Genomic DNA, 15,736 nt, shown 5'->3' on the forward strand with positions numbered 1-15,736 from the left:
TTCGATAAATAAACAACATCAACTGGAAGTATTTTTGTTTTCATTTAATCTATGTTCAAAACCCCGCCATTCTTTTATAAGACCCTGTGTAAGGTCAGTTACTCTGACCAGGTCAGTTGACTCTGCCAAATAATAAACATGGATCGTGGCATGACTATAGCATCATCAGGATGTGTTAGAGGAACTCTCGGCGAGATTTCTCTGTTAAAATCATTAGTATACCCCTAAACAATGATGTGATACGCCGAGTAATTACCACTACTAAATGAACTCTGCTCATGAAAAGAGGTCAACGATGTTTAAGAAAAAAAACCAGAATTTATCCCAACGGCTGAGAGAGCAGAAGAATCTTAGATAGTAAACTTGAAAAATATCCAGACAAGCTAGGAGGCCTGAAACAAGCACCTCTTCTATAAGTTAGCTTTAGTCTAAACTTATTAAACGTCCAAAAAAATACGAGATGTTATAAAGTTACACAATCGACGATTCAGACAAACTGTATTTATTTAATTATATGATACAGGAAACTAAGTAGGCTATGATTTTTTTCCACTTGCCGGTTAAAATAATTGTTTAAAATGTCTATCTTAAGCATTGATGAAGACTTCACCTAGTTTATTTACGTTCACTACAACCTTCCTTACAGTTATTCCTGATATCCTGAGCTGCTGTCTTTCATATTTTCTTTCGATTATCAAAAGTGTAAATAGTTGTTTTTTAAAAGAGTAAAAAGAGTTTTATTCAAATAATCCCGTAATAAAACTCTGGAGCTAAGAAACCCGTGGACTGTCGAGGCTATAGTCTACGAAGAGTTACATAGTCATCGAAAAATTCACGTAACGAATTCATAATCGATCGGATATATAAAGTTTTTTTTTGAGTAATTGAGTTTTTTTTTGGTGGCATGTAGCACCAAAAAATCCTTGTTGAAACCAGCAGTTTTGGACCTCGTTTTTAAGCAAAGCTACGATTTTTTAAACGATTTCAAATGAGGATTTTCAAAACTCAGAAGTTTTAACTGTTAATATATTTACAAAGGTAAAACCAGGCTTGTTTTTCAATAAAAAAACATTTCTGATACAGGGATATTAGGATTGAATGAAACAATTAAACTCCTTACATTTTTGCTTATTTCGTCTGTTAGTGACATTCCCCAAGTTATTGTACTGTTCAAATTTGATAGGAGCAAATTTGAGTTTTTTGTAGCATTGAAAATAATCCCAACAGAAAATCTAGTCTGTCGAGAAATTGTTTTGAGTTACTTAACTGGAAAACGTAAAAGTGACTGACGAATGTTGAGCAAGTAAATAAATCTTTATTCTGATTGGAGCATGATAATACATTATATAGGTCATGTCAATATAAGATAAATTATAGATATAAATTTTAATATAAAAAACAGATGAGTTTAAAGTCCATATTAATGTAAAAAAAATTACTATAAAATAATTCACAATTCAGAAGCAATTATTGAAAAGTATTTTAAGTGCTTAAAATAGTTTTATTTCACATATTTATGTTCACTTTATATGGAATGCAGATAAATCGTGCTTTCAATTAGTATTATTTAAAAATTTATCAACAGATTAATGTTGTTAAAAAAAGCTTTTAACTGTATTTCAAATAAATTCGTGGGAAAAATTTTCAACAAGTAAATAAAAATCATAAAGGTGGCATAATAATGCTCTTTTTCGTAAGCCGAAGTATTGTATTGAGTTGTACTAAAACAGTTCTGTTATTTGGTTTGGTAAAGGTAGATATTATTTTTTAAGAATAAGTAACCATTCTTTTTAGCAAAGATTCGTAAATATAAACACAAAGATAAGTTAACATATTTAATTGCTTAAATATAGATACACATGATTAATACTTATAGGGGCAGATAAAAATCTGACAGTCAATTTTTGTATCTTAAAAACTCTGACTTTTTGAGTGAACCCCAAGAAATGACACTATATTTTTTAAGAGAAAAATATATATTTAAAAATTGTGACAAGCGTAGTTAGCATTTTATTAAGATGATATAGAGCAAAAAGATATGGCTTGATTTTATTACAAACGAAATCAATTGATATCCTATGAGAACTTTTCATCTAATAAAGCACCCAGAAATTTCGCTTTGTAGGCAACCAGAATTTATCGATATCGGTATTGGAAATTCTATCCACACGATTAGCAATGTTTTTTCTACTGGAGCACAGTCCAAATAGTTTTGTCCATATTTAAAGTTAGATGGTTGCGATCCATTCACTGAATAATATTTTGAGCTGCCATCAAATAAATTTCAATTGACATCTCAAAAAATTAAAAATGGAATATTTTTTATCAGTGGAATTTAAAATATTTTCCAAAACCTTGAAAACGGCTTTGTTAGAACACAATTTTTTCTAAAACCATTCTGAGATTTGTTAATAAAATGCAAGAGAAGTTAAAAGTCAATTTTTTTTCAAATATTTTAGAAAATACGGACAATAACGAAATTTGCTTACAATGTTTTAAAGCCGTTTCTTTCCTAAAGAGGGTAATAACAATAGAAGTCTTGAGGAATTACAGAATTCTAGCTGCTAAAAGATTCATTAATTAAATTTTTAAGGGAAATACAGAAGCATCTATTTAATTCCCGGTCTTTTTTTAAAATATCTACACGAATATCACCAATACCCGCGGAGTAAATATTCTTCGTATTTAAAATTCTAATTTTAACTTCCTATATATCAACAAAAAATGAAAATACTGATTCAACAAAACTATTCTAGGTGAATAGATTTGTTTGAAAGTGATCATTATTGTTGTTTGAAATACTCTGGGGGGGGGGGGGGGGAATAATTAAATTATTCTGCTGGAGAAATAGGATAGTTGAAGTAGAGTCCTCTTGTATTTTTATGAAGTTATCTGATCTGTTTTATTTTCAAATCTGCTTTCACTTTTCATAATTTTCCAAATGGTTTTAGATTTATTATTTGAATTAAATATTAAATTATCGTAATAAACGTTTTTAGTACGAGAAATAACTTGGGCATAAACTGGTTTGTAATTTTTCAAGTAATTCCGAAAGTTATCAGATAAACCATATTTAGGCGTTTCACGGAGATTTCTTAGCGTAGAGTTAGATTTCACAATTCTTTTAGTGATCCATGCATTTTTTCTTTTTATAATTAATCTGTATTTTATTTATTATAGAGCAAGCTAGAAAGAGAGCCTTCAGAAATTCATTAAGAAAATTATTAAATCTCACAAAATTAATTTTGTTATAACTTTTCCAATTTGTTTCTGACAACAAAATTCTCAAGTTTCTAATTGTTACCCATTTAAAGAATAAATATTTTCCCGTTATATATTTTCCGTTATATTTTCCCGTTATATATTTTCATTAATAAATAAAACAATTGCAATTTGATAATTAAAAATTACTGTCGTTATAAATTTTAGACTATGGCATTGAAATCCATAGCATTCAAAATTAATTTCTTCCTCGAATGAAAGGCAACTTTCAACTTTATTAAAAAAGTATTCTTTAACAAAAATTGAGATCAACATTTTTGTTGACCAATGTTCTAAAAAACATGCCAAATCTAGTGGACTCGTTGGAAAACATATTTCCTCTTTGGTCTTATTTCTTAGGCGCTGAAAATTTATATAGGAAATCTTAATGTTTTAATCTGTGATTAAAAGTTTTCGGTGAGGAGGAATAAGTGTCTGACATTTTAAAAAGATTAGGATCAGCTTGCCTGCAAACGTTATATTATTAGAATAAACCATATTTTCAGGAAATGATTTGTTAGTATTAATTGTTATATTAAGGGTAGATGAAATTTTTCATGGGAAGTGTGTGAAGAGACTTAAAGATAGGATCCATTTCCAAGGATCATCCCTGTCATTTATAAAAAGTTTCTTCCTCAGAATTTCCAACTATAGAACCTAAAACTGCCTTACCACCAAAATTTAAATGCAACCCGTGGCGCTTGTACATTTCGCTCTGGAAAACCACATTTGGATCCGTAAAGGAATAATAAGGTGATATCGCACCAATTTGCCTCCTCGTGTCATTGCTCACCTTCCTTTGAATTGCTTTAACATCAATAATAAAACCGGCCGAGGATATCTGTGCATAACATTGTTTTTTTATGGAAAATTCATCTCGTAATATTGACGAACTTTAATACATTTAAGATCGAGTACATTAATTGTTTCACGAAATCTAGAAACTAAATGATAGTTGATTTATTAGATACTCCACTATCGTAAAACTAGTTATAAAAAAAAAACCATTCTGGGATCCAAAGTAATCCCGAACAATTAAATAATTTTCCACAATAAATATAAGTTGGGTTTATGAAAACGGCACGCTTCTTGTGCTGCTGCGAAACTATTAACAGACAACTAGTGTAGTACACCATCTCAGCAAATTATCTGCTTTCTAACCTTGAAATGACAAACTTACAAATATAGGATCCTCTTTAATATTCGCTTGCTTGGGTTTATTTAGGAGAGAATTAGTAAAGAAAAAGAATCGAATAACATGATTTTTGGGACTTCCAACATTAGTTTCCTTACCGGAAAATAGTGATGATATATGATGAAAATTGCTGATAGGAGAGGGAGAAGATAACAGCAGGTTAAGAAGTTTGCATCAGACTATGATAAGTATAAAAATCAATGATAAACCCGACTCCCAACGGCATTTAAAAGGTGGATAAAAAATAGAAATACGATGTATTTGTCTTTTAATGTATCCAATAACATTCGCATTACTACCTTTTTTAAACAAAAATAAAATATTTTTAATAATAATAAATTATATATCAACCGTAATTAATGTTCAAGAAATTAAAATTTATTTCTGTTATAGGTTTTGTTTCATAGTTACCTCAAATTTCAAGTGAACAAGTTTACCTTCTTTTCAAATATTGCTGGTGCACTATTTAATAAAATAGCAGTATTGTTTTAGACTCGCTCAATATTTTCCAAATATTTATGTTAATTAATACAATAATATTAATTAGGATGTACTATAAAAATAAAAGGCAAAATGTATAATTATAATAACTTACTAGTATTGTTCGTTGCATTTACTAAATCTTCTTCGTCGTATAGTATTTATCACCATTAAAGTTTATCTTGAATCTTTTGAAGTAACCACTTTAAGTTATACGTGACGTCTCTTGATCGGTAAAAATCTCTCTCTTCTAGTTATAGCTGCTCTACGAATTGTATGGAATATCGGTTAATTTATCTACAAACCCACTCCTTTATTTTAAATACTGCCTTTATCATACACTGTAGATCTTTAAAGAGATTTTAAAATTCTAATTCTTTTTTGAGATCTCTGAAGATGCTTTGAAAAATTGTTGTTGAGATTAAACTTTCGATAATGATTTTTTTAAAAAACAAGATTAATAAACACAAATACACACCCACATATATATATATACATATATATATATATATATATATATATATATATGGGTGTGTGTGTGTGTATAAATATATATTTAGTAAAATATCATTATCATTATGTTGAAAGAAAATTCATTCCCTAAATATAGCTCTTTAGAAGTAAAAAATTACATGAAATATTTTTTTTAGGTTTCTTAATCTCATGGTTGTAAACAACCTGCATCACGCCCAAATTAATCTTGAAAAAGTAACAAATATAGTATTTTATAGCCAGAATTCCATTGCTGTAAGTGAGCGTTAAAAAGCAAAACAGAGAATTTAAAAGATTATTTTTTAAAAATTATTTACAGCCGATTTAGTTTTGCGAAACAGACGAATGGCATTTCATTTACTGGACAGGTGAATAAACAAAATATTTGTTACCGCTCCAACTCGAATCTTCAACAATGGCGATCTTATTGTTTTGAATAGATCAAGCAGCGACAGTCACTTCCCTTTGATACACAACGATTTTACGTGATCCTAAATCTCAATCTTCGTAGAAAATATACAGGAGGACGAATAAAGTGTATGCAGAGGCATCGTTTGGCCGCAGATGGCAGGTGGTGGGATCAGTTGAAGGGTAAATGGACTCACAGGGTGATCTCGGACCTACGTAATGGCTGGACTGCAAGCACAAGGAATTGGAGTACGAGTCAATCCGGTTCCTTATCGGTTACGAGTGCTACGCTATAGACCAAACGGACGTGGCACACGGTGTCCGCGATGCCAGTGAAAATTATGCATACAAAGATGGCGGGTGAAGAAGTACAGGAGTGAATAATTCCTAACTCAATCTCCCACAGATTAGAAAAAAAAGCGTGGGACCAGCAATGAGGACGTGACGAAGGAAGTATGGATTGCCGTGATAATACTGTGATTTGTGCCTGGCATCCCATGCTGAAGAGCGGGAGAGGCTTTAGTGGATAGGCCAGCAAGGAAGAGTCCCATACTCTTACATGGTTCGAGACCTCATGGTGCCTATAGAAGTTTGCTACCTCTAAGGAGAAAAGAAAAACAAAGAAAAGGACGGGGCTACAGCCCACACTCACAAAGCATCCATGTCAGTGCTTCGAGAAATGTTTCTGGGGCACATAATTTCCAGAAAGATGTTCCATGGTCAGCACGTATTCCAGACGTACCGGTCTGACAATTTTTTTTTTCTAGGTTTACTATAAATCTGTAGGGTATATTAGTAAACATTAACAAACCCAATATCTACATACTTGGAGAAATCACAACCATATAGAATGTGCAAGAGTATAAATAATATTTGATAGATATCTTAAAATATGAAGATACGCTCTCAAATGACATCATATTTTCTTAAGTATTTGATAAGAAATAAATAAGCTGGTTATATTTAATGTTTTGATTTTCATTTTAAAAATCGTCAGGTTCCTATGGTTCATCCTGAAACTTCATGATTTTGTACTAAATAACTTCTCTCTGTTCATTTCACTCGATTAAAAAAAAATTATAAACACTTTATTCCATTCTACGTTTTCAAATCCTTTTTCATAAACTGTAAAATCATGTCTACAGCATTGTTTTTCTTCAAGTTGCCTTTTAAAATTAAAGGCTAAATGTTTTTTAATCTTCCCGTTGTTTGTATAAAACCGAATTTAGACCTTTTATTACTGTTCTAATCTTTTTCATATTTTTTTATTAATAATTTTAATTATGAGATTATAATCGGTAATTATTCTGAAATAGCTGTCGCATGGTATTCTTGCTTTTTTCTTGTACGATAAAAAAAAATACTTTTATTGAAATTCTTTCCCCTCCCTGAGCTGGACTCACAGCTAAGTATAACTAACCCCAGAGGAGTGTCCTTTAACTCTAACAGGCCTTCCCGCCCACCAACTGTACGTCCTGCCAAGGCAGTTCGACCCGTCGGTTGGATCTTTTTTACTGTGCCAGCCTCTAACCCTCTGCTAGGAGACTCCGAATCCAGCTAAGCTGCAACCTTCATCCCCACGCTGAAGGTCGGGTCTCAGTCTTGTCTGTGCCTTATACCACAAATGAGGGGCCCCAAGAGGATCCTCCACCGGGACTCTGGTTTTAACTCCCCCCCGTAGTGAATGACGGATTCTGAAGATCTTCATCACAACAGGGAGCTGTCATAGCGCTAAACGCCATGTAAGGAGTTCCCAACTGATCATCAGAGCTGACACACCAAGGCGTACCAGTCCTCACAGCTGAGGCTGTTCAACGCCCACCGTTAGAAGCCCCTTCTTAGCTCCTCATCATCCTTAACTCGAAGCACCGTTTAAAATGTACAATAAAAATTTCAGTACACATTACGCAATTAAAATGGCGGCCATTTTTATTATGGTTTTCGTAGCCTGAAATTTTTTACTTAAAAATTTACTTTAATGCTCTTTAAAATGATGTCATAATCTACCCATTTCATGTAGAAGTTTTTAAGTTGTCCCACAATGGGTGACTGGAGTGTGGTGATAGCATACCGAAAAATAGATCGTTTGTGTAGCACTTTATTATTAACAAAATATTGGATTAATGTACCATAATTATTGAACAAAATCCATTGATAAACAAGAAAAAATATTAAATGTAAAATAAATAATAATAATAATGTAGAAAAAATTGCATATTAGAGGTTATACGTCAAGACCGAGGAAAATGTTGAAGGAAAGAGAGCTAGCTTTTCAGGCTTTAATTGCTATTTGTCAATATTATTCTCACAACCATGAGGATAACGAATACAGCGGAGAACCAGGGGAGCCAGGGGGTCCTCGCTAGACTAGAAAGGCGAGCAAAGCGGAACCTACAGACTAGTTTTTAAATAATACTGATTAAAAACTTTTTTAAAAACCTGAATTTTCTGCATTTTATTCAACCTATATATAAATATGTTCTCAAATAATCTTCACTGATCCCTTTTGAATTGTAAATTAGTTTTTAATTATTTTATTATATTTGGTACATTAAATTATTTACCGTAGTATTATCAATTCGTTTGGTTTTATTTTAAGGATATATAATGGACTTTAATCAAATTTATTTTTTATTTTATAATCAGTTGCGTTTTGTGACGCTGATTTGATCAGGTTATACAGAGTTTTCTTGTCTTTCATCTATTGAGGCAAACGCTGGGATGTTCCTTTTTTATCAGTAGAATAGCATTTCATATGTGACCTATATAACGTATTATATTATATACCGATCAAGTTAAAGATTAATTTATTTATTTATAATGGCGATAATATATTGAAACTCTAAATATCTTCTCTAATAGAATAAGATGTAATTTATAAATTACGTTTTTATTCATTTGTCATCCAGACTTATCTTCTCAGAAGGCAGATGTAAAAATTATTACAAAAGGTTTACTTGAATCGTGAATTATTATGTAGGCTGATTAATTTATCGTTTTGTAAACTTTAGAGGAAGAAGGAAACGAAATTTAAAGGTAGTACAGGGTAGGTGAAGTTCATTTTATGTAGAAAGATCTGTAGAGAGTAGATGGCGTCATTCTCCGCAAAATAGGCGTTTACGTATGCGATACTTTCTCGTCCGATGAAAATTTCTTTCCTCCAAGCAAAACTTTAAGGTTAGGAAACAAAGAAAATAGTCGCTTGGAGCCAGATCTGGTGAATACGGTGAGTGGTCAACCAATTCAAAGTACAGTTCGTGAATTTTAGCCACGGTGACCGTCGAAGTGTGAGCAGGCGCATTGTCCTAAAAGCACTTTATTCTTCAAATGTGGTCATTTTTTTCAATTTCTGCCTTCAGCTTGTCAAGTAATGCTGTGTAATACTGTCCCGTTATTGTTTTACCTTTTTGAAGGTAATCGATAAACAAAATTCCTTACTGTCCCAAAAAACATTCGCCATCATCTTCCCGGCCGATGGAACCGTCTTCGCCTTTTTCGGAGCAGGTTCATCCTTTGCAGTCCACTGTTTTGACTGTTGTTTTGTCTCAGAAGTGTAGTGGTGGATCCACGTTTCATCTACACTTCTGAATAGATGCAAAAAATCTTATTTGTTTTGCTTTAACTGCTCCAGCAGGGCCTAGGAAATGTTCATTCGAATGCGTTTTTGGTTCAAAGTGAGTAAACGCGGTACCCAATGCGCGGATAGTTTACACATACCCAATTCTACAGTTAATATATGACAAACACGTTCTTTTGATATTCGATATCTCTCTAATCTTAATTTGTCGGTCGACCAGTTCACCAAACTGGTCGACCGAAAATCTTTTCGATGATATCGATGGTGGTTGAAGTTTTTGGCCGTCCCGAATGCTCATCACAACCAAGCTGGTACGACCATGTTTAAATTCAGCTACCCATCTTTTTACTGTGGTAAATGATGGGACAGAGTTCCCGTAAACAGCGTCCAACTCGATTTTAACTTGTGTAGGTATATTGATTTTCAAATGCAAGTATCACGGCACGATATTCGATTATTTCCATTTTCACTAAAACACTCGCAATGACTTACTCAAACGAATATCAAACAACAACCGAGCGTCCAAAATGGCTGAAATTTTAGTGAATATCTTTCAACGCGTGCGCAAATACATTCCCTAACTTTTGTTCACGAGTGCTGCCATCTTCATGTTAGGCTCAAAACTTTTCAGACAATCCTTGCATTGAACGCTACATAAAGGTAGCAATAATATAGTTATATTATTGGGTCATATTTAACATGTGGTGATTTTTGCAGATATATACATTTCATAATGCCCTCTAATCAAAAAACACAATTTAAGCATCGAAAAATATCAACAGGATGTATATATGTATGTATGTATGCATTTATATTTGCCTATTACTTTTTTCTTGATAACTCCAGACTAATTAGATGGACTGATCCAGTAGAAATTTGTTAATATAATTTCTGCATATGAGGCTCTCTTTTGGTCACAATCGGTTAAATAGGCAGAGAGATACGGATCTAATCGGTTTTATATTAATATTTTATTCAAAGTTTACATAAATATTTTCATGTAACTTATTCTCTCCCTTATGTAACTAAAACACTTTCCGATGGAGTTCCACATATTCTATGAAAATAAAACCGTAAATAGGTAAGGATAATTTTTTTTTCTTTTTCTCGTTTCTTTTTCTTGTTTCAAGTCACATTCTTGTATTAGTTAGGTGATTTTTTACCTATTTTATGAATTAGTGAGATTTCATTCAGAGGTAAGGGATAATAAGCCTAACTTTTTTTTTTTTTGCTTTAATTTCATCAGTTATAGATTCGCTTGATATCTTCAGATTGAATTAACCGATTTTTATGTACTCCTGTAAATGATTTCTCAATAAGTCACTGAATTTTAGTTACAATCGGTTTAGGAGTGAAAAGATACGATTACCATGGATTTAGTATCTCAAAATTTTACTCGGAATATAATAACGTTTTATATAACCCTTTACTTCCATATATACAAGCTTCCATTTAATCGTTTCATTTAATTTTCTTCCTAAGTGGTGGTAGTTAGTCAAGGTTGAAACCCTCGGTAGTCGAAGTTGTGGCTTTATCGGAATAGCTAAGCAATTCTTTGCTGGCCTTTTTAAGCTGTTTTATATATATTATAATTGTGATTTATAAATGAAACAATTAAACAGTAATTTATATATTTTTTTTTTAAATACGGAATTTTTTCCTTTTAACTGTACATTAAAGGTATAATAATCACAAAGATTAGGATAGGTTCATGTAAAAAAAAATAATAATAATGTATAGCTGCTTTAAAACAACGCTTTTCACTGTATTAAATTTTTAATTCCCGTTTAATAGAGTAATAAAAGTAAATAATTTTAATAAAAGAAATGTAAATATAACTACTAGCAATTTCATGTTGTAGAGAACATCAAATTGTCAATCAATAAAATACTAAAATAAAAACTCTGTATTTTATAAATTAAATAAATAGATGCAGGTTGATTATTTCGTTTTCCAGTTACAGCTTCGCCCTGAATTCTGTTCTAAACATAAAATGAAGCCATACTAAAATTTTTGAAAGAGTAAGTTTTATATTTTATTTCGATTAGTAATCTGAAATATTTAATAAAAGAGAGGAACACAAAAAAAGGTGTTGCAAAAGACAATTGTTTAGGTTTAACGATCAACAACTTTGTAAAAAATTTATAAAAAATTTATTCCGGGAAAATTTATTTAATTAACGTAAATTAACTAAAGAAGCGTTTAAGAAATTTGACCTTTGTGTCAGATGTTCAATTTTACATAAAACAGACCGAAATTTATCGAAAAAATAATGGTTTATAAATTAAACTAAAACAAGAATCATTTAAATATTGTTTCGTAGAATTTTATCTGTCTATTGATAATTTAACAATATTATTGTACATCAAACCTGAAAAATTGTACTTTGCGAGAAAACGTTTTTGTATTTTACAATAATTTTTCAACCATTACTAGAGATATTGCTGTGAGAAATATTTTATTCAATAAAGCCTTAAAATTGTACCTTCATTTAAGATCTTAGAATTTCAGAATGAAATTCTATTATTAAGAATTTTATTAACAGTTTCTATATTAAAAGTTTTATTTTTTTCTCTTTGATAAAAAAACAGGGCGAAAATTTCGCAAGCTATAACTCGAAAATGAAGAATTTCCAGACTTAATTTTATATAAACTTTATTCTTTATTTTTATTTGTGGAACATTTCCAGAAACTCTTTCTGTTTCTTCATTAATCACGAAACTACATATTTACAATCTTATTTACATTAAACGTTTAGTTTTCATGAACTGGTATTTCTCTAAATACCTCTTCGTCTATTTTTAGCTATAAATTAAAAGAGGTTCATATGAATAAAGAAAAACTAATTTAAAATAAAATATACATTAATAATTTTTAAGCCTCTAGAGCCACTTCCGTTGTAGATAATTTCATCATCAAAAATTATAAGTATATTTTTTACTTAATAAGAATAATAATTTATTAAGCTTAAAGTGGCTGAAATAATTTAATAAAGGTCGTCGGTTTTTTCATACTTGTGTTTTTATTTTTTAAACATTTTACATCCTGCATGTAATAATTTATTATAAAACATCTTAACATAGGACTGAATTAGAGGATTTTTAATTTTTTTTACTTGAGACTGGTTTGACAAATCATTAAACACTTTTTTTATTATTTTATTTTTTATTGGAGAATAAGATAATAAACAAGATTTTTTTATTAGAATGTCACGTTTTAACTACTTTTGTTTTCAACTCTTAAGATAAATAATTGTAAACCAAGGTATTCAAATAAAAAATATTATTTGATGTTAATAAAGTACGGCAACCTTTAAATGAGAGCTCAGTAACGGAAACACTAAAAAATTTAATAAATGCTTTTTCCTCGAAACGATCTATTTTTTGGTGCGAACACTATATTTATTATATATTGTAGAATACTTTTGAAACAAGCTTTAAAAAATATTCAGCGAACATCATTTTGTTTAGTGCTGTCGTAGCCCGAAGTTTTTTACGTCAAAACTGTTTTTCAATATCCGTTAATATAATTGTCACAACCCTACCTTTTTCATTTAAAATTGAGTTTGGTCATAATATCGAATTGAGTTTTGATTTAGTACCGAAAAACAGAACGTTTCAAGGTATAAGTATTTGCTAAATTTTATTTTTTAAATTTTAACTGTTTAAATTTTATATAAGGGTTGCCATAATTTACGAAAACTCTGTACAAACAGTATACACTATAGTGACATGGTTGATGAAATGATACGTGTAAGTAAAAATGTGATTAAATATTTTACTCCAAAAGATGAAGTATAGTAACGTTTGATTACCCAGATATCTTTCTTTTAGTAGCGGCCCACAAAAAAAAAACTGTGGGCCGTTTGAAGTACATTTTTATGGAAGTAAATGCTAACCAAAAGAAGAGGTATTTAAGGAAGAATTTATTTTGAAGGAATGTTTTTTGAAGGGATTTTTTATGTATACAAATTTTAAAAAAGTATGAGAACTCTAAACAACTTTTCAACAGTTAAACATAGAAAAACGAAATTTAACAAATTTTCCTACCATTAATGATCTCATTTTCGGTATTAGACCCCTCTGCACCAAGCCCCAGTGATCCTGCATGGGGGAAGCTCAATTTTAAATTATCTAGTTGTTGTATGAGACTACCACACTCTAAGCCCCTACAGGAGGTAGTATCTATAGGTAAAATAAACATTTATTGAAAAAAATCTTCATAGAAGATATAGGCATTTAATTGATAAATTTATTGTTCATAAAAATAATTTCAAATTTTTTTAAGATTTCATATAAATTACGATTATGATATGATAGATGAAACAAATTACCGGTGTTTATTTTTAATTATGTAATTTATTCCCTCACTCTACCGATAATTAAGTGATTGAATACGTTAACATAAATTTATTTTTTACAATTTTAAACCTCAAACATTTAGGCATGAATCTTAAACAGGGACAACAAAGTTATTCAAGTAAACGCGTAGCTGTTATTGATATTTTATAGATCGAAAAATTTGTTATAAATATGGTCTGTCTCGTCAATGACAAACGACTATTCTCACTTAACAGCCTAGAAGAAATTGAGACGATAAAAATAGTAATCTTCAGTAGTTCGTTTTACATATGGCAGATATGAGGGATTTATACCTCATACCTCCCCTGGGGAGGAAAAAAAAGGTATGAGGGATTTAAATTTTCATGACCGGTGAGTGACCTTTAAACGAAGTTATCTAGTTCATAGTTTTCTGTGTATTCTACGGGTGGAAAGTGTAGCAAGTAGCAAGGTCTCTAGGGCTGGCCGGGTGACGGGTGGGTAGTCGATACGGACCTAGCCGTGCGCAGCGACTTGAGCAGGTCATGGTTTGCGAAACCTTGCTCAATATAGCCCTCGCTGTGGCGCGCCCCTCTTCCCATTATTAAGTAAATACTTGCACACACAGTTCCACAGCTGAGTTGATCGTGTCAGTACTGCTGCCGCCGACCGCTGAACGACGACGTGGTTTCGGATGCAGTCGGCAACCCTTTCGCAACCCTTTGATGATGTTATCATACGTTATAGTCGCATTAAATTTAATAGAAACTTGCATTATTACGTCATAAATAAATCATAAAATGGACTTAGCGATTTATAAGAATAATAAAATTAATAACTTAACGTAGCTTAATGTAAATAAGCATTAAAATCTGTAATTAAAAAAAAGTCAGTTTATTTAATTAAAACAGTATGTTAAGTTGTAATTGCGACATAGGAAAACAATTTATATATCGAATAAAAATTTCCTATAAAAATCAATTTTAAAATTATTAAAAATAAACAACCCGTATACTAAGGTACGTCGATTTTTACCAAATTATTTCCATATATCTTATGAATTATTAAATAAATAAATAATTTCTATTGGCAAAAAGAAGACTATGTTATTTCTAACGGTAGAATTTTCTAGCTTGTAAACAGTTTTAGTTGATCACAAGCATGACATATTATTTTTAAATAGTTTCATAAAAAGAAAACGTTTACTCAAAACCCGTTTGCGAAACCTATTCTAAAACTAGATGCGCATTTCTATTGTTAAAAAATCATTATCAGTAGGTAAACCAGTCGTATTTAATTAGTATTTAAATTTAATTATTTTTATTGAAATTGCCAAAAAATGTTCACCGATTTCATTGTAATTATTATTTATTAAACGTAATCAAAAAAATAGATATTTATGAAAATTTTTTTTTTTTTAATTTTGTAAAATAAATTATATAAATTCAATACAAACCATTATTTAATTTTTAATATAAGTATTTTGTTTGTTCCCTTTTTTAAATGAAAGTCTCTAAAGAATTTATTAAAAATAATTTCAAAAAACCTACTCCATATTTAATGTTCTTAAAATATACTAATTTACTTATTTTTTTATTTTCCCGCCTGAATACTAGTGCAATATTTCTTATACGGTATACTATGTAAAAAAAATGTAAGTATGCTGATCAAAAAGTGAGTATTTAAAAAAAATGTATGTTGAGCGGAACAAATTTTGCACTTTCGGGTTTTTGCAGATCTTGACGTTTCATAAACCTCTCTACCCAAAAACATACAATTTTAGCGTTGAAAAATTCCGGAAGGATGTATGTTCATACTTAGGTATGTCGACCTATTTTTTATTGGTATTTCTAGGCAATTTGACGTATTGATTTCTGTGTATGGGGGGCATGAGATTACATTTAATTTTGGTCAAAATTGCTCAAGCAACCAGAGTGATACGGACCTTTAAGTCCTGTATTTCAAAGATTTACCCAAAAACTAGGTAAATATTTCACATAATTT

The sequence above is a fragment of the Lycorma delicatula genome, chromosome 3 (genome assembly GCF_047948215.1).
Source record: "Lycorma delicatula isolate Av1 chromosome 3, ASM4794821v1, whole genome shotgun sequence".
NCBI classification, from domain to species: Eukaryota; Metazoa; Arthropoda; class Insecta; order Hemiptera; family Fulgoridae; genus Lycorma; species Lycorma delicatula.